A 24,335-nucleotide genomic window follows, 5' to 3' on the forward strand; every position below is an offset into this window, starting at 1 on the left:
TAAATTATATTGAATAATGTTTCTATTTCATAACTTTTCCAAAATTTGTACTCAATTAAAATGTAATTAGATCACGTAATATCGTATATACAATCAAAGCAACATCAAATACAGCGTGGCTTATATGTATCGCAATCAACTTCAGGTTGCTACTATTTCTAAACCGCTCATGGGACTACTAAGAAATTTATTACAGTGACAGTTCATTTTATTATTTACTAGCTTACAAAAGCATTTTGATCTATTGCATTCAGAAATAATAACGGAATTCAAACGTAATAGTGTGAGTGCTTTATATTTGGCTGGTAGTCTACAAGTCGCTAACATTAGAGCCCCCAGCATTTAAATGTGAATAAATCTTTGCATCGCGTCCCTAAAGTAGACGGAAAAACGGTAAAAACAACAGAAATAACCCGAAAAGTTCAGGCCGGATTTGATCCAAGAAATCCAAGTATATCATGACCAAAGCCATTGAAGTTCTAAAGTGCAAGAGCTTACCGATTCACAATAAGAATTAGTCTGGAAATGGTCAAGGAGTTCTTCGCTTATACGAAAATGGTCACCTAACAAATTTTGTTTTCTACGATAAAATGATCAGGATTACGTGCCAGCTGAAAATTTACAACTTTGATTAGCCACCAGAGGTCAAGCCTGACAATGGTAATTGTATGACCCGATGGTCGCTTATCGCTTGTACTCATCGACAGTGCGTTCAAAATAAATTAAAGACACGCGTCAACCAAGAATGACTTGAAGAGGAAGTTACTTCCTTCATTCTTACCGCACAATGGTTAACAAAGTCTCTGGATCTTAACCCGTTGGACTTTTGGAGGTTGGCACTAAAATATACCAATCTGTCGATAATTTCCAGACGGTGTTTCGACGGGAATGGACCAAAATACCACAATGCCACTTTCCAGTCGTTGTATGGCCATAATCCTTACGAAATATATCCGCTTTGAACAAATCTCAAATAATTCTAAAAGTTGGTATTATTTCCGACATTTTTGAATAATAAAATTACAAAGTAACTTCAAAAAATATACCGGTTTACTATATTGCATTATATATCAGCCACCATGTATATTCACTTATCTTGTAATCATGCTAAAATAAGTCAAGTTCGTACTTGGCTATTTTCTGATAAAGCCACCAAATGGTTCGATCTACCAACATGAAATTATTGATCTTCTCTCCATTTTCTAAAGGAGCCACATACCGATTTTTTTTTAAGAACTTTGAATATATTTTTGAATACACAAAATTTGAAAGGTAATTAAATCAATTGTTTGCGAAGCTCGACAGATCTTCATACAGTAATTTTTATTTATGAATCAGAGGCTCCATATAATGCAAAATGAATGAAAAGAGAGGTATAGCTTTTTGTGATCACCAAAGTCAACGATCGAATTTTTCTTAATACTATTCCCAGCAAAAAAAAATGGAACACTATTTCAGCAGAATTGCAAGGGAGAGAGGCAGTACAAACTGCTTACAAAACAACCGAATCAGCGCTGATTTTTGTTGGCGATGTCCCGATTTAGAGAATCTTCTACACAACACTGATATAATTGCTTATTTTAATATGTAGCAGTATTGCTCAGAAGTGATATATGATCCTATTTTATAGCATTGTAAGTATGAAGTAAAGCAATACTGCTTTTTTTGGATCTATACTGCATGCGTTGTTTGCAATAACGTTAACGCATGATCGTAAACTAATTTGATTATTCGTTTATTTTATTGCCACCGATACATACAGTGTAGATGCACTGCCTAATTAAATGTATCCCAAAAGGCACACCTAATCTCTTACTGCTGAAGTATTTTGTGATGGGTTGATATATTTTGGCAAAATAATCGGATATTCAAAGAATTGGGCATTAAATTCTACTAAATTGCTGTAATCATAGCTTCAACACTGTTGGCAATGTCATCAACTGAAACCACATGTCAATTTCAGATCATTTGTGATCAATATCATCTCATTTCATATCTTCTAGTCGGATATTAATTTTCAAGAAACAAACAAATAAGAAGCTAAGGCCACGGGTGTTGGAAGACATTTGTCGTTTTTCATGTTTTCCATTTGTAATGGAGAAGCTGTGACTGTGGCCGACAGAGAAACGCCACAAGTAACCACAACCACTGGTTTCCAATTTTAAGTATGTGTCAATTGGAATTGAAAAATGCTGTCTTTTGTTATTTTGTTTGTTGCAGTGCAATGCGGTTAAGCGGTCTGCTCTGCCAGTGAACCTCTCCAAGTGTCTATGGCTGACAGACTGACTGGCCTGATGGACTGAATGACATGAATGGCTTACCCTATGTTTGTTTGTATGTGCGAATCTTGGCTTTTGTGGTTTTTTAATCAAATGTGAATGAGTATCCCCTTTCCAAAAAGCCACAATCCCAGCAGTCACTCATTCCTGACTATCTGTCCCTCTCTTAGTTACCAGCTGTGTAAGATAACACTGATTGATGTTTTGGTAAAGACAAGCAGACACTTGAAACGAATGAAGAAATGATCCAAACAATACCAAGGAAACGAAATGCAATGAATATAGAATATATACTTGTTTAGGGAAAGGTTGATGGTGTCATTGGAGTAAACATTTAGGAGCGCTATGGTATTTTAAATTTGGTGAAATTTTTGCCTCACACTTTTTGACATAGCTCAAACCTTGGATGAAAAGCGAATTGAAGTGATTCGTAGAAGAAAATCGGTTGACTCTAAAATTCAGAGCTTCGCCAATGAGATCAACAGGACTGTAATCACACAAATTTGATAGAACTGTGTTATGCGCCGTTCATATTTTAACTTTATCCGGTGAATAATGTTCGTGACCAATTATTCGAGACATATCCCAGATATTGTTTGGCCACTTTTTAAGATTCTTTACAAACATGAACATTTCGTACTATAAACTTATAGTGTGAACGGGGCATTGTGAAGTTCCATATTCTTAACAGGTTGGCTGATAAGTCCCCGGTCTACCAAAGAAAAACACATTTTTTTTTGTCAAAGTTCGTTTTTATTATTCAACATAGTTCCCTTTAAGAGCGATACAACGATTACAACGACCTTCCAATTTTTTGATACCATTTTGGTAGTACTCCTTCGGTTTTGCCTCAAAATAGGCCTCAGTTTCGGCGATCACCTCTTCATTGCAGCCAATTTTTTTCCCTGCGAGCATCCTTTTGAGGTCTGAGAACAAGAAAAAGCCGCTGGGGCCAGATCTGGAGAATACGGTGGGTGGGGAAGCAATTCGAAGCCCAATTCATGAATTTTTGCCATAGTTCTCAATGACTTGTGGCACGGTGCGTTGTCTTGGTGGAACAACACTTTTTTCTTCTTCATATGGGGCCCTTTAGCCGCGATTTCGACCTTCAAACGCTCCAATAACGCCATATAATAGTCACTGTTGATGGTTTTTCCCTTCTCAAGATAATCGATAAAAATTATTCCATGCGCATCCCAAAAAACAGCGGCCATTACTTTGCCAGCGGACTTTTGAGCCTTTTCACGCTTCGGAGACGGTTCACCGGTCGCTGTCCACTCAGCCGACTGTCGAATGGACTCAGGAGTGTAGTGGTGGAGCCATGTTTCATCCATTGTCACATATCGACGGAAAAACTCGGGTGTATTACGAGTTAACAGCTGCAAACACCGCTCAGAATCATCAACACGTTGTTTTTGGTCAAATGTCCTTTGATATCTTTAAGGCCTCTGCTATCTCGATCAACTTCATTTTACGGTCATTCAAAATCATTTTGTGGATTTTTTTTATGTTTTCGTCGGTAACCACCTCTTTCGGGCGTCCACTGCGTTCACCGTCCTCCGCGCTCATTTCACCACGCTTGAATTTTGCATACACGCTCACAAAAAATCGCTTCTGTAACATATACTCCCAAACATATTTTGCTTCAAGCATATACATTTTTGGGTATTGCCCAAACATTTATATGTTTGATCTCTACCAATATATAATATGTTTGAAAGCATATTGGTCTAAACAATATATGTTTGGGTAGTCTAAGTTCCAAACATTTTGTATTTTTGCATCCAAATTCAATAATGTTGTCTTCCAAAAAACAATATGTTATTATGTGAACATATAATATGTTTGGAAGCATTTTGCACCCAAAAATATTATATGCTTAAAAAAAATTCTCCCAAACAATATTGTGCTCAAAATTTTATTTATTTATTTATATATTTACAATCATAATGAATTATGAAAATAAACAGGTAATATAGGTGCTAACAACATAGGTTTTCGACCTGAATGCTCAAAATTTTGTTTCTGCCCAATTGTATATTCTCCCACATCTTTCTCACTTCCACGAGATTTTTTTAGTTCTTAGCACCTTTTTCTGTAATACAAACATTGTAGAAGAAATTATTCAATTGTATGATTTTTTTTATTTTTATTTTACCTTTTGCCGGACGGGGATTAGAACAGCGGACCACACAGTTTGTAAGGATCAAAGAAGTAGCTGATCAATTGCCCAAGGAAAAATAAAATGTTAATTTTGTAATAACAAGCAACAACCACCAACTTAATTCAATATCGCTCCCTGTTAAATAGCGCTCCAAGCTACTAAACACATATATGTTTATAGGCTATTTCTAAATTAATATATGTTTGCATCCAAGCATATTATATTTACAAACATTTTATGTCCCAAACATAATATGTTCTAACATATTAACATATATGTCCCAAACATGTTATGCTAGTTTATGAGCATTATATGCTTGCACTCAAAAATATCGTGTTTAAAAATTTGTGTTCCAAACATATAATGTTTATATCCAAACATATGAAAAACAGTCTTTTTCATCCGTGTACCAATCAATTATTGTTGATTTCCCATGGGCAGAGTCCGGAAACTCATTATCAAGCCAAGTTTTTGCTTCCACCGTATTTTTTCCCTTCAGTAAACAGTATTTTATCAAAACACGAAATTCATTTTTTTCACAATAACAAAAGTTGCTTCACAAAAGACGCTCTATCTCACAAACTAATTGACTTACAGACGTCAAATTTTGACACGAATCATTTGAAGGTTGGTACTATATAAAAATAATATGCATTTAATACTAGCGACGCCATCTATGTGTCAGACCGGGGACTTATCAGCCAACCTGTTACAAACCTTGTCAAATATTGGAGGATCTAATTTGATATGAGTGTGTCCCACCATATACGAAAATTGTTAAATCTAATTACATCTAATTTAGAATTGGATATGATTAGACCTTAAAAATGATACAGATAGAATTAGATATAGAAACAGACATTGTCAGATCTTACATTATATGCGTTCTAATAGTATATCGTGCCATACTTATACATTATACCTTCATATCTGCTCAGTTCTAATATCTCATTTTAGAAAGCTTGGAAAGTTACATAAATTCAATTTATCTCTACCCGAAAACGACCATTAACTTAGAAATAGAATCTATCCAATTATAAAATAATAGGTCTTGATTTGGGAATATCTACCTAGTCCTTGTCAACCTTACATGTTCTACATATATTAGCCTGTTATCAGGAGAATCTATCGCATTAAGTTCATTGGCAGGAATTGCCGTATACTTTGTGAGTTAGGAATTTACGAAAACATATGGCTAATTTGCCGAAAATCGTGGCAAAGATGAGCCAAAGCCGATAAACCACATTAAAGCAAATGAAAATCAAGGTCTCAAGATTGAGGCGTGATGCACCCCGAATTCCTGCCTATCGGCCAAACTGTCAACAAGGAATACTATCTGAAAAAGAGGTCGCAATATGAACCATTGTTGCCAGAAAGTTGCTCACATCAGGGCGCTTTCACTTTCAAAAATCTCCAATTGTAACCGAAATTCACTTAAAATCCCCAAAATTTTTTTGACAACATTTTATTAAAAAATAAACAATATTTATATTTACATTTATGGGCCAGAGTACGATAAAATACAAAATCTCCGAATTGAAAGTCCCCATGAAATTCCAACTCTAAAATGTTGTCCCCCCCTTTACAGAGAAAGTACTCGACACTGGCAACACTGATAGCGACCGACAATTTATGGTTTTTGCTTGACGATAGTATAATGTCGCACACCGCATTGATTCATCCAGAGCTTTTCGCTAGAAATTCAACCAATATCGTTCCACACCCACCATATTCGCCTGATGTTTGACTTCTGGCTTTGCAGCAAACTCAAGCGACCGGTTCATGTAGTTTCAGTGTAAAATTACCTAAAAAATTATATTTTCCTTTCCAAATTACGTTTGTCTATTTATTTTAGGAAGCGGTCATTCCGGTTATTGGTTAAATAACACCGAACATTGGTTAAAAAACACCGAACAACTATTTCAGAAAATAGACAGTATTTTTAAAACCGGGGGAAACAGGAGTTTTGATCAGTCTAGTTATGAAAATAAGAAAAAAATGGACATATGTGGATTTCGCCTCTACATAAACCGATCCTACGATTTTACTCTTCACAATTCCATAAGACAGTTTTAGATCAGTAAGTTCGTAGAATTTTCCAATAAAGAAGCACTCATGCTTCGTGTTTTTGCGTAAAACCAATTGACTGAAGCGAGAGATTGTCATTGCCATGACAAATTCACTATTTGTGTGGCGACCACACATCTCATCTTATACGAGGGTTTTCTTTTATTTGGCGGGATTGGGAAACCTTATTATTGCGGTCTACCAACTGACAGCTCTATCGTGAAGCTTGACAACTTTACGACCTTCCAGTTGACTCCAAGACGAATTTCATAAAGGTCGTCCAAAAGCAGTTGTTCTTCCGAATACTGTTGATGCTATGCGCCAAATGATATACCAAGATCGTCATATGACCCACCTATAGTGAGATTGAGACAACCTTAGGCTTTAGTGGAACCAGCATAATTCAATATTGCATAAAAAAAGTATGTCAATCATCAGAAGAAACAGGCTCGTATCGATTGGTGGAAAGAAATGCTCAAAAAATACGACGATGTATACAATATCGTGAATTTACGCTAAAAGCTCGAAAGTATACATCAGTCGACTGTTCGACACCTGGCGGACGGTTGATGCGTTCAGAATGCATATTTTATATATACCTCAAGCAGAGTGGCAAAAGTGGAAGAGCTGTTTCGAATGGATATACAATTGCTAAAGAACAAAACACGGTAAATCCTCTCAGAAGTAGATACTGGCGGTTGCCTTAATTGTGTCCACATTTGAGAGGTGTTCGGTTTTAATGTGACAATATAAAAATTATCTTACGAAAATTGCCCACTTTAAGAGGTGCCCGGTTTTCAGAGTGTCCAAGCTTAAGAGGTTTCACTGTAGGTTGTTGCAAAATAACCCTAACGCAAAGCTACGAACTAATGTTCGAAGCAATATTTAAACCCAATCGAGTTATATCGCAATCTGACATGACGATATTTTGCAGATGTTCATCTTGGTTAGTCCGCTCTTTGGATTGTTAAACATTTTCTCCAGGAGAGCCTACTGATTGAAACTCCATTTAGATATATCTAACATCTGACTACTTCAGACTGACAACATCCCTATCATTCCTCGAGTAGGGTATTCCATAATATATCGTTCACAAAAAGAGGAAAATGGTAAAAAGTAAGTATGTTGGAAGCAAACAAACTGAATCCGAGTGTAATTGATGTGATTGAGATTGATTATTTGTTTGTTGTGGGGTTTTTAGTTTGATTGTCTTACTATTGGCCCCTCCTGCTGTTGATGGTGCTGCCATTGTATCTCCTAATCTCAAGTATCTGATTTCATTGCTTTAACCATTCCAAATGGTATGGTCACTTTACTTACTTGCACATAATGATTGTGGGTTCTATGCTGTTAGAGGTTTTCGTTTCTTTTTTTTGTATCTTGGAAAGCCCAAAGTGCTGGTTGTTATGTCTGCAGATGTCAGTGTTTGTTCACCACTGATTATTGATTAACTGTGGCCATTATGATTACACCCCATGGCGCCAGTTAATTGGGCTGTTGGTTCGCTCAATCTTTCCCAATGTCCATTGTCTTCTACAGCTTATGCGCATAGTTAAACACATTCTCATCTATTTCTCTGATTACCTCTATCGAATAGGCTCGCTCCCTCGACATTTACTTCTCCTAACGTGATCCACCATTAATTATTTGTTTAGTAAATACCGGTAATTTATGTGGAATTTTATAGCTTCTGTTGTAATCGATAATATCGGATGGAGGTGACAATGTCTAATTGTTTGTTTGCTTGTATTGCCATGCTCCATGGTGACGCTGCAGCTGAGTCTTGTCAAGGAGAATGTGATTGATGTTTTTATATGAAATAAAAGTTAAGTGTTCAGGTTTATCGGATGTATTCGAATATATGAGTGAATATATTACATTCTTCCTCTTGTGATAATGTACATAAAAATGTATATTTCTTTATTGAAGCTAATTTAGAGGGTTAGAGTAATGTCACACTTTTCCATGAGCACATATTTGTTAATGAAATATTGGGTATTCCGAACAGAAGTTTCATATTTCTAATTAAACTTCAACATGTGGTCGAGCGTCCTTTAAAAACAAGCTTGGTTTGAACGATTTGATGACACTAGTTTACAAAATAAATGTTTTTTCATGTACAATTTATGTTGTTGATACTTAAATTAAAGATATTGAGATGAAGAATAATCGTGTATAATTGGATCTGTGATAAGTTAAGTGCTTCAAAAAATATCGATGTAAAAAGAGCAAATTTTCAAAAAAACAAAAAAAAAAATTAAAAAAGTTTTATTTGGTCGTATAGATGATACTCTAACGTAAGTAATAAGACCAACTAGCAGAAAAATAACCGAAATATGACAAAGTTATTAGCAATTGAGTGAACAAATCCGATGCAAAGAACAGGTTGGCTGATAAGTCCCCGGTCTGACACATAGATGGCGTCGCTAGTATTAAATGCATATTATTTTTATATAGTACCAACCTTCAAATGATTCATGTCAAAATTTGACGTCTGTAAGTCAATTAGTTTGTGAGATAGAGCGTCTTTTGTGAATCAACTTTTGTTATTGTGAAAAAATGGAAAAAAAGGAATTTCGTGTTTTGATAAAATACTGTTTTCTGAAGGGAAAAATACGGTGGAAGCAAAAACTTGGCTTGATAATGAGTTTCCGGACTCTGCCCCAGGGAAATCAACAATAATTGATTGGTATGCAAAATTCAAGCGTGGTGAAATGAGCTCTGGGACGGTGGACGCCCGAAAGTGGTGGTTACCGACGAAAACATCAAAAAAATCCACAAAATGATTTTGAATGACCGTAAAATGAAGTTGATCGAGATAGCAGAGGCCTTAAAGATATCAAAGGAATGTGTTGGTCATATCATACATCAATATTTGGATATGCGGAAGCTCTGTGCAAAATGGGTGCCGCGCGAGTTCACATTTGACCAACCAAGACAACGCACCGTGCCACAAGTCATTGAGAACGATGGCAAAAATTCATGAATTGGGCTTCGAATTGTTCCCCACCCACCGTATTCTCCAGATCTGGCCCCCAGCGACTTTTTCTTGTTCTCAGACCTCAAAAGAATGCTCGCAGGGAAAAATTTGGCGGCAATGAAGAGATGATCGCCGAAACTGAGGGCTATTTTGAGGCAAAACCGAAGGAGTACTACCAAAATGGTATCAAAAAATTGGAAGGTCGTTATAATCGTTTTATCGCTCTTGAAGATAGACCGGGGACTTATCAGCCAACCTTTTATGAGCAACATTCACGAATCAAAATGTTCATTCACGCACGCTCACGCACGATACGTGTGGTAGCCAATCACACTCAGGCACATTCACGAAATGAAAACCAGTACTCACGCACGAACTACTTTTAAAGACTCATCCTCACACACCATTCACGAAAATTCACGAGACTAACGACATTTTCCAGTACTCACGCACGAACTACTTTTAAAGACTCATCCTCACACACCATTCACGAAAATTCACGAGACTAACGACATTTTCCAACCGGGAATGAGCAAAGATAACAAAATTCATAAATAAGGGCAGTTCGGAAACTTCTTACCCTAGCACAAAAAGCGTTTTTTTTTCTGTTTATACAGAAAAAAGTTAAGTGTTTTGGAAACTTCCATCTCTGTTATGAACACATGTTAAATTTTGTTTCGATCTGGCAACTCTTTCATATAGAAACAGTTGGTCAAAAAGACGCATCCGCGATTTTTTTTACAATGGAGAAATTAGAAATGCGTGCTGTCATTAAATATTTACATAAAAAAGGTTTATCGGGACAAGAAATTCATAATGATATGGTGAACGTGTTAGGTGAAAGTACTCCTTCATATGCGACAGTAAAAAATTGGGTTGCTGAATTTAAACGTGGTCGTACAAGCATTGAAGATGAACCACGTAGTGGACGTTCAAAACAGCAACAACAACAGAAATTGTAGCCAAAGTGCATGATATGTTATTAAATGATTGACGAATAAAAGTGCGTGAAATTGCTAATACCATGGGCATCTCAAATGATCGAGTCCATTTAATTTTGCATGAAGAACTGCAGATGAAAAAGCTTTCTGCAAGATGGGTGCCGCATTTGTTAACAGTCGATCAAAAATGCATAAGAATGAACATTTATCAATCTTGTTTAGATGGTTTTAAGCGAAATAAAATAGATTTTAAGCGTCGTTTCATAACTGTTGATGAGACATGGATCCATCACTATATTCCAGAGACAAAAGAACAATCCAAACAATGGACTGAAGCTGGAGGAAGTGCCCCAAAGAAGGCAAAAACAATTCAATCGGCTGGTAAGGTTATGTCAACGGTTTTTTGGGACTTCAAAGGTATTTTATTGATTGACTATCTGAAAAAGGGCAAAACAATAAATTCAGAGTACTATTGCAACCTTTTGGATCAATTAAATGTACAAATTCGAGAAAGACGTCCTGGCTTACAACACAAAATTTTTTCATCAAGACAACGCACCAGCACACAATAGTGTTTTAACAATGGCTAAAATCAAAGAATTAAAGTACGAGTTGCTTGATTATTCTCCTGATTTGGCTCCCAGTGACTTTTACTTGTTCCCAAATCTAAAAACATGCCATGCTGGGAAGCGTTTACCTCAAATGAAGATGCAATTACAGTTGTAAACCACTATTTTGAAGACCTTGAGGAAAACTATTTTAACCAAGGGATAGAATTGCTAGAAAAGCGTTGGACTACAGGACAGGAGATTATATTGAAAAACAAGTATATACGGCCGTAAGTTCGGCCAGGCCGAAGCTTATGTACCCTCCACCATGGATTGCATAGAAACTTCTACTGTAGATTGTCATCCACAATCGAATTACTTGGGTTGCGGTAACACTTGCCGATGGCAAGGTATCTTAAAACTTCCTAACACCGTAATATATACCACATAGTCCATATGTGGTATATATTAAACTAAATACGTATATAATTAAGTTTAAAGTTTCTATAGAAATAAAATTTTGACAAAATAAAATTTTAACAACATTTTCTATAGAAGTAAAATTTGGAAAAAAAATTTCTATAGAAATAAAATTTGGAAAAAAATTTCTATAGAAATAAAACAAAACAAAACAAAATTTTCTATAGAAATAAAATTTTGACAAAATTTTCTATAGAAATAACATTTTGAAAATGTTTTCTATAAAAATAAAATTTTGGTAGATTATTTTTGGCTCGAGTGGCAACCATGATTATGAACCGATATGGGCCAATTTTTGTGTGATTGGGGATCGGCTATATATAACTATAGACCGATATGGACCAATCTTGGCATGGTTATTAGCGGCCTTATACTAACACCACGTTGCAAATTTCAACCGGATCGGATGAATTTTGCTCCCCCAAGAGGCTCCGGAGATCAAATCTGGGGATCGGTTTATATAGGGGCTATATATAATTATGAACCGATATGGAGCAATTCTTGCGTGTTTGTTAGAGACCACATTCTAACACCATGTTCCAAATTTCAACCGGATCGGATGAATTTTGCTCCTCCAAGAGGCTCCGGAGGACAAATCTGGGGATCGATTTATATGGGGGCTATATATAATTATGGACCGATATGGACCAATTCTTGCATGGTTGTTAGAGACCATATACTAACACCACGTACCAAATTTCAACCGGATCGGATAAATTTGGCTCCTCTAAGAGGCTCCGGAAGTCAAATCTGGGGATCGGCTTATATGGGGGCTATATATAATTATGGAAAGATATGGACCAATTTTTGCATGGTTGTTAGAGACAATATACTAACACCACGTACCAAATTTCAATCGGATCGGATGACTTCTGCTCCTCTAAAAGGCTCCGGAGGTCAAATCTGGGGATCGGTTTATATGGGGGCTATATATAATTATAGGCCGATTTGGACCAATTTTCGCATAGTCATTAGAGAACATATATCAACACCATGTACCAAATTTCAGCCGGATCGGATAAAATTTGCTGCTCTTAGAGGCTGCGCAAGCCAAATCGGGGGATCGGTTTATATGGGGGCTATATATAATTATGGACCGATGTGGACCAGTTTTTGCACGGTTGTTAGAGACCATATGCCAACACCATGTACCAAATTTGAGCCGGATCGGATGAAATTTGGTTCTCTTAGAGGCCCCGCAATCCAAATCGGGGGATCGGTTTATATGGGGGCTATATGTAATTATGGACCAATATGGACCAATTTCTGCATGGTTGTTAGAGACCATATACTAACACCATGTACCAAATTTCAGCCGGATCGGATGAAATTTGCTTCTCTTAGAGCAATCGCAAGCCAAATTTGGGGGTCCGTTTATATGGGGGCTATACGTAAAAGTGGACCGATATGGCCCATTTGCAATACCATCCGACCTACATCAATAACAACTACTTGTGCCAAGTTTCAAGTCGATAGCTTGTTTCGTTCGGAAGTTAGCGTGATTTCAACAGACGGACGGACGTGCTCAGATCGACTCAGAATTTCACCAATATTTGATGTGTTACAAACGGAATGACACCATCCTATGGTGGAGGGTATAATAAAAATATTTTTGAAAAACTAACTATTGCCTTTTATTGATAGGCTAATATGTTTCCGAACCGCCCTCTTAGAGTATAGTTCGACAGATAAATTAATTTCAGATAACATATGACATATTAAATTTTGATTTTTTTCGTTAGCGTGATTTTGCAGAAATTTTATTCACGCACATTCACGAACTGATTTTGTTTCTCACGCACAACATATTTGTTTTAGTCACATTCACGCACATACACGAAAAGTGCTTCAGATTTTGTTCACGTCTCACGCGCACACCTCTACAACTCACCCACACAAAAATGCTACTCGGCCACACAGAAATGCATTTCTGTGTGGGAGAGTTGCTCATATTTGCATGATTTGACATCGGATGTGTTCACTCAATTGCTTATAACTTTGTCATTGGCCGATCGTTTTTCTTCTAGTTGGTCTTATTACTTACGTTAGAGTATTATTTAATGAAATAAGAGCGAAAAACTAAAAATAACGGGATATCTCAAAACCTGTTGCATAAAAAAAATTTTAATTTTTTTTTCGAAAAATTTAAAAATTTTTTTTTTCGAATTCAGCAGATCAAAATACATAAGAAAAGTCACCTCTCCTCAAATGTACATTTTCAGTGTAATCTAGTGTGATTAATGTTCAATTCCTTGACGACTGCAGGGTCACACTGAAGAAGAAGAATGCCCTGTTCCAAAGATTTTGTGTTTAATCTAATGATTTTGGTATTGATTCGTTGCCAAAGAAGCGGAGAATTCAAGTACAGTGTGGCGAAGGGTATAATTAATATTTGAGTTATTTGGGCAAAGAAAAAGGTTAATGAACTTGCCTAACTATACATATTTCAGTCCGGGCGTAAAGATATATCCATACTCTTCGATATCGAACTGGCTGAGGGAGATCACTCTATTTGGGAACGAGTATTATATGGTAAATTCTAATGGAGAAGGTATACACGAATTATTCCCTTGCGAATCGAATCATCTCTAATTCCACTGTGCATTATAATGAAACAACACGAAATCCATTTTTAGAGGCTATTGGTGATGTCACTTCATAATAAACCAGCTAATGTTGTGGATAACTGCAAATTAGTATTACATTTCACTGAACCATTTCAAATATTTCCCCATAAAATCACAAGAGCTGTCAACATTTAATCGCATTCATGTGAACAAACCAGTCACTGGAATTCATTGCTACAAAAAGCGTAAATGATCGATCCAAAATCGATGATACTGCATTCTTGCCTCCAATATAGAAAAACTTGTCGTTCACTTGCGTCCTTATCAAAACGTGGTAATCGTCATTTCCAAATACATATAAAAGATCAATAGAAAGGTGGCGAGACAATTGACCATTGGACATAACATACATAGACGGACGGACAAAATAACCGAAATAAAACTTTGTATGATTCCAACAAACAGCAATAGATCAAAGTAAGCACTTGACTGGATAACAAAAAACTATAGTGACTACAAAGGAAACTGTTACTAAAACAAATTTTTCAAATTTTAAGGCGTATTTGGTTGTAACCGAAACTACTGTGTTGCTACTGCATTGCATATCTAAAGGGTGATTTGTTAAGAGCTTGATAACTTTTTTTTTAAAAAAAACGCATAAAATTTGCAAAATCTCATCGGTTCTTTATTTGAAACGTTAGATTGGTCCATGACATTTACTTTTTGAAGATAATTTCATTTAAATGTTGACCGCGGCTGCGTCTTAGGTGGTCCATTCGGAAAGTCCAATTTTGGGCAACTTTTTCGAGCATTTCGGCCGGAATAGCCCGAATTTCTTCGGAAATGTTGTCTTCCAAAGTTGGAATAGTTGCTGGCTTATTTCTGTAGACTTTAGACTTGACGTAGCCCCACAAAAAATAGTCTAAAGGCGTCAAATCGCATGATCTTGGTGGCCAACTTACCGGTCCATTTCTTGAGATGAATTGTTCTCCGAAGTTTTCCCTCAAAATGGCCATAGAATCGCGAGCCGTGTGGCATGTAGCGCCATCTTGTTGAAACCACATGTCAACCAAGTTCAGTTCTTCCATTTTTGGCAACAAAAAGTTTGTTAGCATCGAACGATAGCGATCGCCATTCACCGTAACGTTGCGTCCAACAGCATCTTTGAAAAAATACGGTCCAATGATTCCACCAGCGTACAAACCACACCAAACAGTGCATTTTTCGGGATGCATGGGCAGTTCTTGAACGGCTTCTGGTTGCTCTTCACTCCAAATGCGGCAATTTTGCTTATTTACGTAGCCATTCAACCAGAAATGAGCCTCATCGCTGAACAAAATTTGTCGATAAAAAAGCGGATTTTCTGCCAACTTTTCTAGGGCCCATTCACTGAAAATTCGACGTTGTGGCAGATCGTTCGGCTATTCATGATGAAATGTCAAAGCATACTGAGCATCTTTCTCTTTGACACCATGTCTGAAATCCCACGTGACCTGTCAAATACTAATGCATGAAAATCCTAACCTCAAAAGAATCACCCTTTATTTCTGTATCTATCGTGAATGAATGATTGTTTGTTATTTCTTTATGGTCGATGTCAGGCAGTCAGTCACTCAGTTTTGGAGGCACCATAGTGTAACATTTTGATTTAAATCAATTTTAATTGGCGCCATTTAAGCCTTTTGTGAGCGATTAAAGTTTATTAACCACCAATGGTTGTGATATTGTTGCCGACCATCGTCTATGCTGCTGCGATACTCAATCATAAGTTCCGAAACCCCCTTTTTGATTTGAGTTAATAAACTCGTTATATTATTGGACTTGTAGTAGCCGCCGTTCAAGTCATGATTCGGAATTTGTTTTTTTTTTTTTTTTTTTTTTTTTGGTTATTTGATACGAAAATGTTAATGCCATTGTTTGGACATCTAAATGATAGGTTTTTATTTTTGTCTATTACAGCCATTTATGTCCGAGATATGGTGTGGCACTATTTAAACTTCACCTCAATTTAGATATGGCTAAAGACTTCGTGACGGATAGGCAAACACCTCGTGCTGAATATAATAAAAGTGAAAGTCCATTATGGTCATGTGTCCATCTAGCTATCGAATAAGTCTCTCCTTCATGGGGTCTATTAAGTAGAAGATCTGCATGTCCATTCATCCAAATGCCCCATCATGAATGGCATGTCATTCGGGCCTCTAATCACACATACCCTTATGCAAGAAGTGCGAGAGAGGGAGAGAGAGACACACACATATTAAAATGGGATTTAGGTTTTGAAAATTTTATTTCTGTTTATGCCATGGAGTATTACTGGTGCTGCCATTGCTACCGCTGTTGTTGTGGTTGACGTTTTGCTTGGTTTCGTATTTTTAAATGTCAGTCTGACAGCTGTCAAAGTTTTGTAAGACATGAAATTTACTACTGCCTTCACTGTAGTTGATGTGTCTATAATATTGACGCCGTAAAGTCGTTGGCATTTTATGTTTTTCGAAAAAAAGCAAACAATTGACGACTACGACTCAAATGCGTTTTGTGTGTCTTGTTTAATTGAAGATGTTTGCCATCATTCAACATTTATTCAAAGGCCCCCCTTGATTTAATCAAAAACATTACGGTCATAGTCTAGAAAATTGATTGAATAAACCTTGTCTTGAATTTAGGCTGAAAATCATAGATACATTGTATGAATAGTAACTGGTTGCATTTAGAATAAAATTATCTTATAAAAGAAATAAATGTACACTGAAAAAAAAACTAATATGAAAAAAGTTTTGCTTAGCATAGAAGACGAATTTCTCTGATAGAGATTGTTTTCCTTTAATCAAAAGTCGAAAAATTTAGCAATGATGTTCTTTGGCGCTTCAAGTAAAATAAAGCTCTATTAAACTGAGGTTATTATGTCCTAAAAGAATGGTACTTCAATTTAATTGAAATCGTCCTTAAAATCGACGACGATAATTTGATTAAAATGTTAAAACATATTTAAAAATAGAACATGTCTTTCAAAGCTTTATTTTTCGCATGCTTTTCAAATGTCAATCAGATCGGATGAGATTTGCTTCTCAAAGAGGCTCCGCAAGCACAGTTGTTAGAATTCTACCAACATTGGAAGATTTTTTACTGTTTGAATTCTTCATGTTTTGGGAGATTTTGCTAAATATGACTCTCCATAAATTTTCTCTATAAATAAAGTATTGACAAAATTTTCTATAGAAATAAAATTTTAACAAAATTTTCTATAGAAATAAAATTTTGACAAAATTATATATAATAGAGATATAATTTTCACAAATATTTTTCTTGTAGTTTTTTGGAAAATTTTACCCAAATTTTGATTACTTTCGGTTCGAGTGGTAACTGTGTCCGCAAGCCAAATCTGGGGATCGGTTTATATGGGGGCTATATATAATTATGGACCGATATAAGCCAATTTTGCATAGTTGTTAGAGACTATGTACCAACACCAAATACCAAATATAAATCGGATCGGATGAAATTTGACCTCGATCGGTTTATATGGGGGCTATAAATAATTATGGACCAATATGGGCCAATTTTTGCGTGGTTGTTAGAGGCTATATACTAACACCTCTAAGAGGCTCCGCGAGCCAAATCTACACGCAGAGAAGGAATATGATTACCCCGACCATGTTTCAAGAGCATTATGTTACTTTTTCACGGGAAACATGTAACATGTTTGTCGAAACTTTGTTATTTTCTCAGAAATTATATATCTGATTGCGGAAAGCATGCAATGTTTGTCGAGAAAAGAATATTTGTGCGACAAAAATGTTACATAGTCGCCGTGAAAAAGTAACATGGTGCTCTTGAAGCATGTTGTAGGTGATCATATTCCTTCTCTGGGTGTGGGGGTCGGTTTATATGAGGGCTATACGTAAAAGTAGTCCGATATGGCTCATTTGCAATACCATCCGACCTACATCAATAATAAATACTTGTCCCAAGTTTTAAGTCGATAGCTTGTGTTGTTCGGAAGTTGGCTTAATTTCAACAGATCGACTCAGAATTTCACCACGATAATTCCATCAGAATAAATGTACTTTATGGGGTCTTAGACCAATATTTCGATGTGTCCTATGGTAGAAGCTATAAATAGTGTAAGTTCCAAACTTAAGTAATTCACATACCAAATTTCAATCGTATCGGATGAAATTTGCTCTTCCAAGATCCACCGGAAGTGAAATCTAGGGGTCGGTTTATATGGAGAATTCACCAAAAGTTTACAATTGAAATTTCAATTAATTTAAAACAAAATATTCAATTAAAAAAATTAATTAGTTCAACGAAATTTTTAATTGAAACAAAAATCAATCACAAAAATTAATTGTATCAATTAATTTGTTAATTCGAAGAATTAATTTTTTAATTTAATGATTGCTACTGTAATTTCTGTGATTGAAGACATTTTAATTTAAACTTAATAGGATCAATAAATTCCATGATTGAAGACAAACAATATTTGTTTTTGTGAAGTCAACAGTTATACGGATAGCTGCGTTTGGGTAGTATATTCAATATTAACTTTACATTTTATATTAATATATAACTAGTGGAAAATCATTAATAAGTTTTGAAATTCTGGGGGTTTGTACGTTTGTGCATATTCTATGATTTATAAATCTATTTTATTTTCATTACAAATCCTTGAAAATTTAAAGGTTTCACAAGCGTCTATACCTCTAAAACAAATTGCATGTTGTCAAGCACTTTGGCACTAAAGCTTTTACTCCTATCTGTTTAAGTGCCAAGAGACACGTATTAATATTTTTTATTTATATTTCAAAATAGTGATGAGAAACATGTAAGCTCTGATGATAATTAATAAAAATATATAAAAAATATTATTTATGTCATAAATAAGAAAAAAATATATCTACGTCATGAATATATGAATTGCTATTGCTGAAATAAAAATAAATGAAAACATTGTCATTCTGCCAAAACGCAAAACGCCTTCATTTGATTAAATGTTAATTCCCTTGAACATTAATTTGTGATAAAAAACAAAAAAAAAAAAAACAAAACAACTTAGAGACAACAGAAAAAATGTTAAATATTAGCAATAATTTATCACAAATGATTTTCTTTCATTCCCATTTTTTTATAAATAAACGCTATAGCTATTTTGTGTCCGCATTATTTTCTTTAATTTATTGATTTATTATTTTCTGTCCATTGTCGTATCGTAAATTTTCTCTTAAAGTTTTTTTATTATATCCGGAGCAAATGACATGACAATTTAAGTCACAATTTCTTTTTAGTGAGACATGTTTTAATACCTCAAAGAAATTTTAGAAAATAGCGCAAACGGATTTCTGTGAATCCCCAAAGACTTTAAAACTTTTGTTTATGGTTATGTTTTTGGTGGTCAACTGATAGTTTCACAACTTTTCATATTTATTCAAGTCTCTTATCATGCAAAATGATAGGTTTTTAATGTTTTTTCCACTTCAGAATAAATATATGCTACTTTGGTATATATGTATATTTTAATGTGAATTAAACTATCATAAACAATTATTGGGTATAAATAAAAACACACAAAATAAAATATGAAGATAAAACAGATTTATGAGCAAAATATAAAACGAGCGAAATCTAAATAAAAGGAATGGTCTTTGAAAAGTGGTGAAAATGCAAAATTTGGCATATATGCCAAGTTTCAAGTTCATAACTTGTTTTGTGTGGAAGTTAGCGTTGTTTCTACAGAGGAACGGACGGACAGACATCGCTACAACGACTCAGAATTTCACCAGGACACAGATATATATGGGTTCAGAAACTAATATTTCGATGTGCTAACCTCCTTTGGTAAAGGATATAAAGAATGACACAAATTGTGACACATTTTTTTAATGAAGTAAATACAAGTAAAGTCAAAAGTTACACCTTGCACCCCTATATATACCAACATTTTTGATAGCATCTTAACTCCTTTAAATTTGTTGGAGCTATATAAAGGCTTATATTCCAATAGACAATTATCGTGGTCCTATGAATTATTGCTAAGTAGCAGTGGCGATTTTAAAATAATATAGGCTAGATCCCGCCATGATAGGTGGTAATTTTTGGGGTTTGTGACAATATTTGGCCACATCAAGCGACATCTACGCAAGCCGGAGCTTTAACTAAATCTTATCCAATTCTGTGGAAAGTCTGGGGAAATTATCGCCGACGCCTAAATCGGAAGAATATATGGCACTTTACCTAAATCTGATCCGTACACAGAGAATACAGATTGGTTGTGACAATCGAATTTATTGCCAACCTCCTTTTGGCAGTTGTAGCAACTACCAGTTGGCAGTTGTGCCACCCGACTGATTCGGTCGACACAACCAATATCTCATATGGTGTTGGTTGGGTCTGCCGACGATATCGGTTGTTGCTACCTTCATCATTCGATGGTGCTGCCCGACCTTAATAGTGCTCGTTACCAAATTAAAAACCAATTTTGACCCAGTTAAATATTATATTTTATTTTATTAAAATATTACACTTAGTTTAAATATATTTAATTTAGAATATAAATAAATATACACACATATTATACTATTATATAATATTTTACATCTGTTAAAGTCTAAATTAAAATTGTTATTGAGAAAGTGTGCCATATATACCACCCAGCAGGGATAGGAGTCATCAGCATCTCCGCAGATAATTTTCTAAAATAAAAAATAATAAAACATAGTACATATATACATTGAGGAAAAACTTTAATCTGGAATAAAATGGTGAAATATTAGACCATTATTATGCCACCCCAGCAAAAAATGGAGCACTATTTCAGCAGGATTGTAAGGGAGAGAGGCAGAACCAATTGCATAAAAAACAACTGAATCAGCGCTGATTTTTGTGGGCGATGTCCTGATTTAGAGCAGCTTCTACATAGCGCTGATATAATTGCTCATTTTAATAGAAATATTGGTCAGAAGTGATATAAAATATTGAGTATAGCATTGAAGGCGTGAAGCATCTTTCATGCATCTATACTGCATGAATTGGTTGTAATAACGCAAACGAATGATCATAACCTACTTTGATTACTCGTTTACGTTATTGCCACCGATTCATGCAGTGTGTTATTGTATGCAAAAAAGCGCAACTAAAGTCTTACTGCGGAAGTATTTTTTTGCTGGGACATAAGTAAATTAATCGTAATCTGAAATCTGTGTGATATACATAAATGGGAACCAAAGTTTCCATTCATGATTAGCAGGATCTTCCCAAAGGAATAAACGGTAGGAAGAGATAGATCGCTAGAGAATCTATCTCAACATGTCAGAAACGATACTACGTGTATCCAGATTTTTTTGAGAATAAAATAATTTATACTCTGACCAAAACTGGACAAATACATAAAAACAAATTAAACTTACCCAATTTGCTTCCACTGTTAACTCCTTGCAAGTTCTTCTATACATTCATTAGGGCGTATTTTTCATTAGGTCCTCATAAAATTAGATACTGAAGTTCACTTTTGAGTTCTTCGCCGGTTCCATGAAGTTTTGTGTATTACATTAAATTAATCCATTTGACATAATATAAGCAAATTCCGTGGATTATCAGTAATATTTTTCAATGAGATCCATAGTAAATGCCGAAAAGGCCAGGCAGAAAATTCGTCGTTATATTTTTCTATTTATAAACATATATCTTTTCTCGACTTAAGAAATTTTAATATTGACATTTGAATATCTTCAATTTATATTCGGCTGTGGCAACCGTATGTAAATTATAATTACTAAATTACAGCCATGAAATTCTATTAAGGAAGGTTGTACCAACCAATTTCATGCAAACAATTTCAAAATAGATACATTTGGTTGCTACAACTATTTATCGTAAAACACGAAGGAAAATCTGTTATAACAGTTGTCTAATGATTGAGTAGATGAAAATATAGTTGCAAATAGAGAGAGTAGGTAAACACAAACGACTTATTGTTGTATATGGAAGCTGTATACAAATCTTAACCAATTTAAACTATATTTGGCACACAAAGTTCTACTCTCAGTGTAAAATTTCATGTAAATCGGAATAAAAATTGGACCTCCGGTGGTCCTACGAATCGGGCGAAAGATGAGAAGATATGGGAGCTATATATAAATCTGAAGCGATTTCAACGACATATGGCACACTTGTACAGTTTGTTCAAAGTTTAAAGGAAATAAAGTAAAAAATTTGTCCTCTGGGGCCAATTAAATCCATATCGTCCGAAAGATATATATATATATATATATATATATATATATATATATATATATATATATATATATATATATATATATATATATATATATATATATATATATATATATATATATATATATATATATATATATATATATATATATATATATATATATATATATATATATATATATATATATATATATATATATATATATATATATATATATATATATATATATATATATATATATATATATATATATATATATATATATATATATATATATATATATATATATATATATATATATATATATATATATATATATATATATATATATATATATATATATATATATATATATATATATATATATATATATATATATATACTTGTGCAAGATATGAAGCAAATCGGTGTAAATCTATGGCTTCTGGGACAATATAAGTGCATATCGGGTGAAAGATATATATAGGAGCTCCATATAAATCTGTATCGATCGGTTTTGCGAGACTCATAGAATATTCAGATGTATGAAATTAGAAGAAGATCGGTTGATAAACACGCAATTTTTGGCCAGAGCGGTGGTAGCTATTTTACATATGTCAGCTATATACAAATCTTACCGTTTTTTTTTTCAAAATAAATAGGGATCGTCTTTGATCCGAAACAAGACCATATGCCAAATTTGAAGGCAATCGGATCTAAAATGAGAGCTGTACTGTGCACACAAAAATACACGAACAGACAGACGGAATGGCAGACAGACAGATATAACTAAATCGACTCAGTATTGAATTCTAAAACAATCGGTATACTAAACGATGTGTCTCAGACAGGTATTTCTTGGCGTTACATACAAATGCACAAACTTATTACACCATGTACCACAGTAGTGGTGAAGAGTATAAAAATACGAATTAAATGTATTTTTATACCCTGCGCCACACTGTGGAACAAGGTATTATAAGTTAGTGCATATGTTTGTAACACCCAGAAGGAGACGAAATAGACACACGGTGTCTTTGGCAAAAATGCTCAGGGTGGGCTCCTGAGTCGATATAGCCATGTCCGTCTGTCCGTGAACATGTTTTTGTAATCAAAGTCTAGGTCGCAGTTTTATTCCAATCGACTTCAAATTTGGCACAAGTATGTGTTTTGGCTCAGAATATAACCCTATTGATTTTGTAAGAAATCGGTTCAGATTTAGATATAGCTCCCATATATATATTTCGCCCGATATGGACTTATATGGCCCCAGAAGCCAGAGTTTTACCTAATTTGCTTAAAATTTTGCACAAGAAGAACAATTAGTACTATAGTCAAGTCTGCCAAATTTTATTGAAATCGGTTCAGATTTAGATATAGCACCCATATATACCGTTCGCCCGATTTACACTCATATGACCACAATGGCCAATCTTTGACTCCGATTTAATTGAAATTTTGCACAGGGACTATAATTAGCAATGTAGCTATGCGTGCCAAATTTGGTTGAAGTCGGTTTAGATTTAGATATATCCCCCATATATATGTTTTTCTGATTTCGACAAAAATGGTAAAAATACCAACATTTTCCTTGTAAAATCGCCACTGACCACAATGGCCAATCTTTGACTCCGATTTAATTGAAATTTTGCACAGGGACTATAATTAGCAATGTAGCTATGAGTGCCAAATTTGGTTGAAATCGGTTTAGATTTAGATATATCCCCCATATATATGTTTTTCTGATTTCGACAAAAATGGTCAAAATACCAACATTTTCCTTGTAAAATCGCCACTGTTTAGTCGAACAGTTGTAAAAATTACACTAATTTTCCTATACTTCTAATACATATATATCGGCCGATGAATCATAAATAAACTATTGCGAAGTTTCCTCAAAATTGCTTCAGATTTAAATGTTTCCCATATTTATACCCTACGCCACACTGTGGCGCATTTTTTTACTAACATTGTGTTCCACCCTAGTGCATTGACCGACTTAAATTTTGAGTATATAGATTTTGTAGAAGTCTATCAAATTCTGTCCAGGTCGAGTGATATTTAAATGTATGTATTTAGGACAAACCTTTATATATG

General features: G+C 34.7%; 1 protein-coding gene across 4 annotated transcripts in view; it reads left to right on the plus strand.

Moving 5' to 3' along the window:
- The window catches only part of elB (zinc finger protein elbow B), a 204,010-nt gene that overhangs the window by 14,071 nt on the left and 165,604 nt on the right, over positions 1-24,335 (plus strand). The window lies entirely within an intron of this gene.

Source organism: Haematobia irritans, chromosome 2, assembly GCF_050003625.1.
Source record: "Haematobia irritans isolate KBUSLIRL chromosome 2, ASM5000362v1, whole genome shotgun sequence".
Classification (NCBI taxonomy): domain Eukaryota; kingdom Metazoa; phylum Arthropoda; class Insecta; order Diptera; family Muscidae; genus Haematobia; species Haematobia irritans.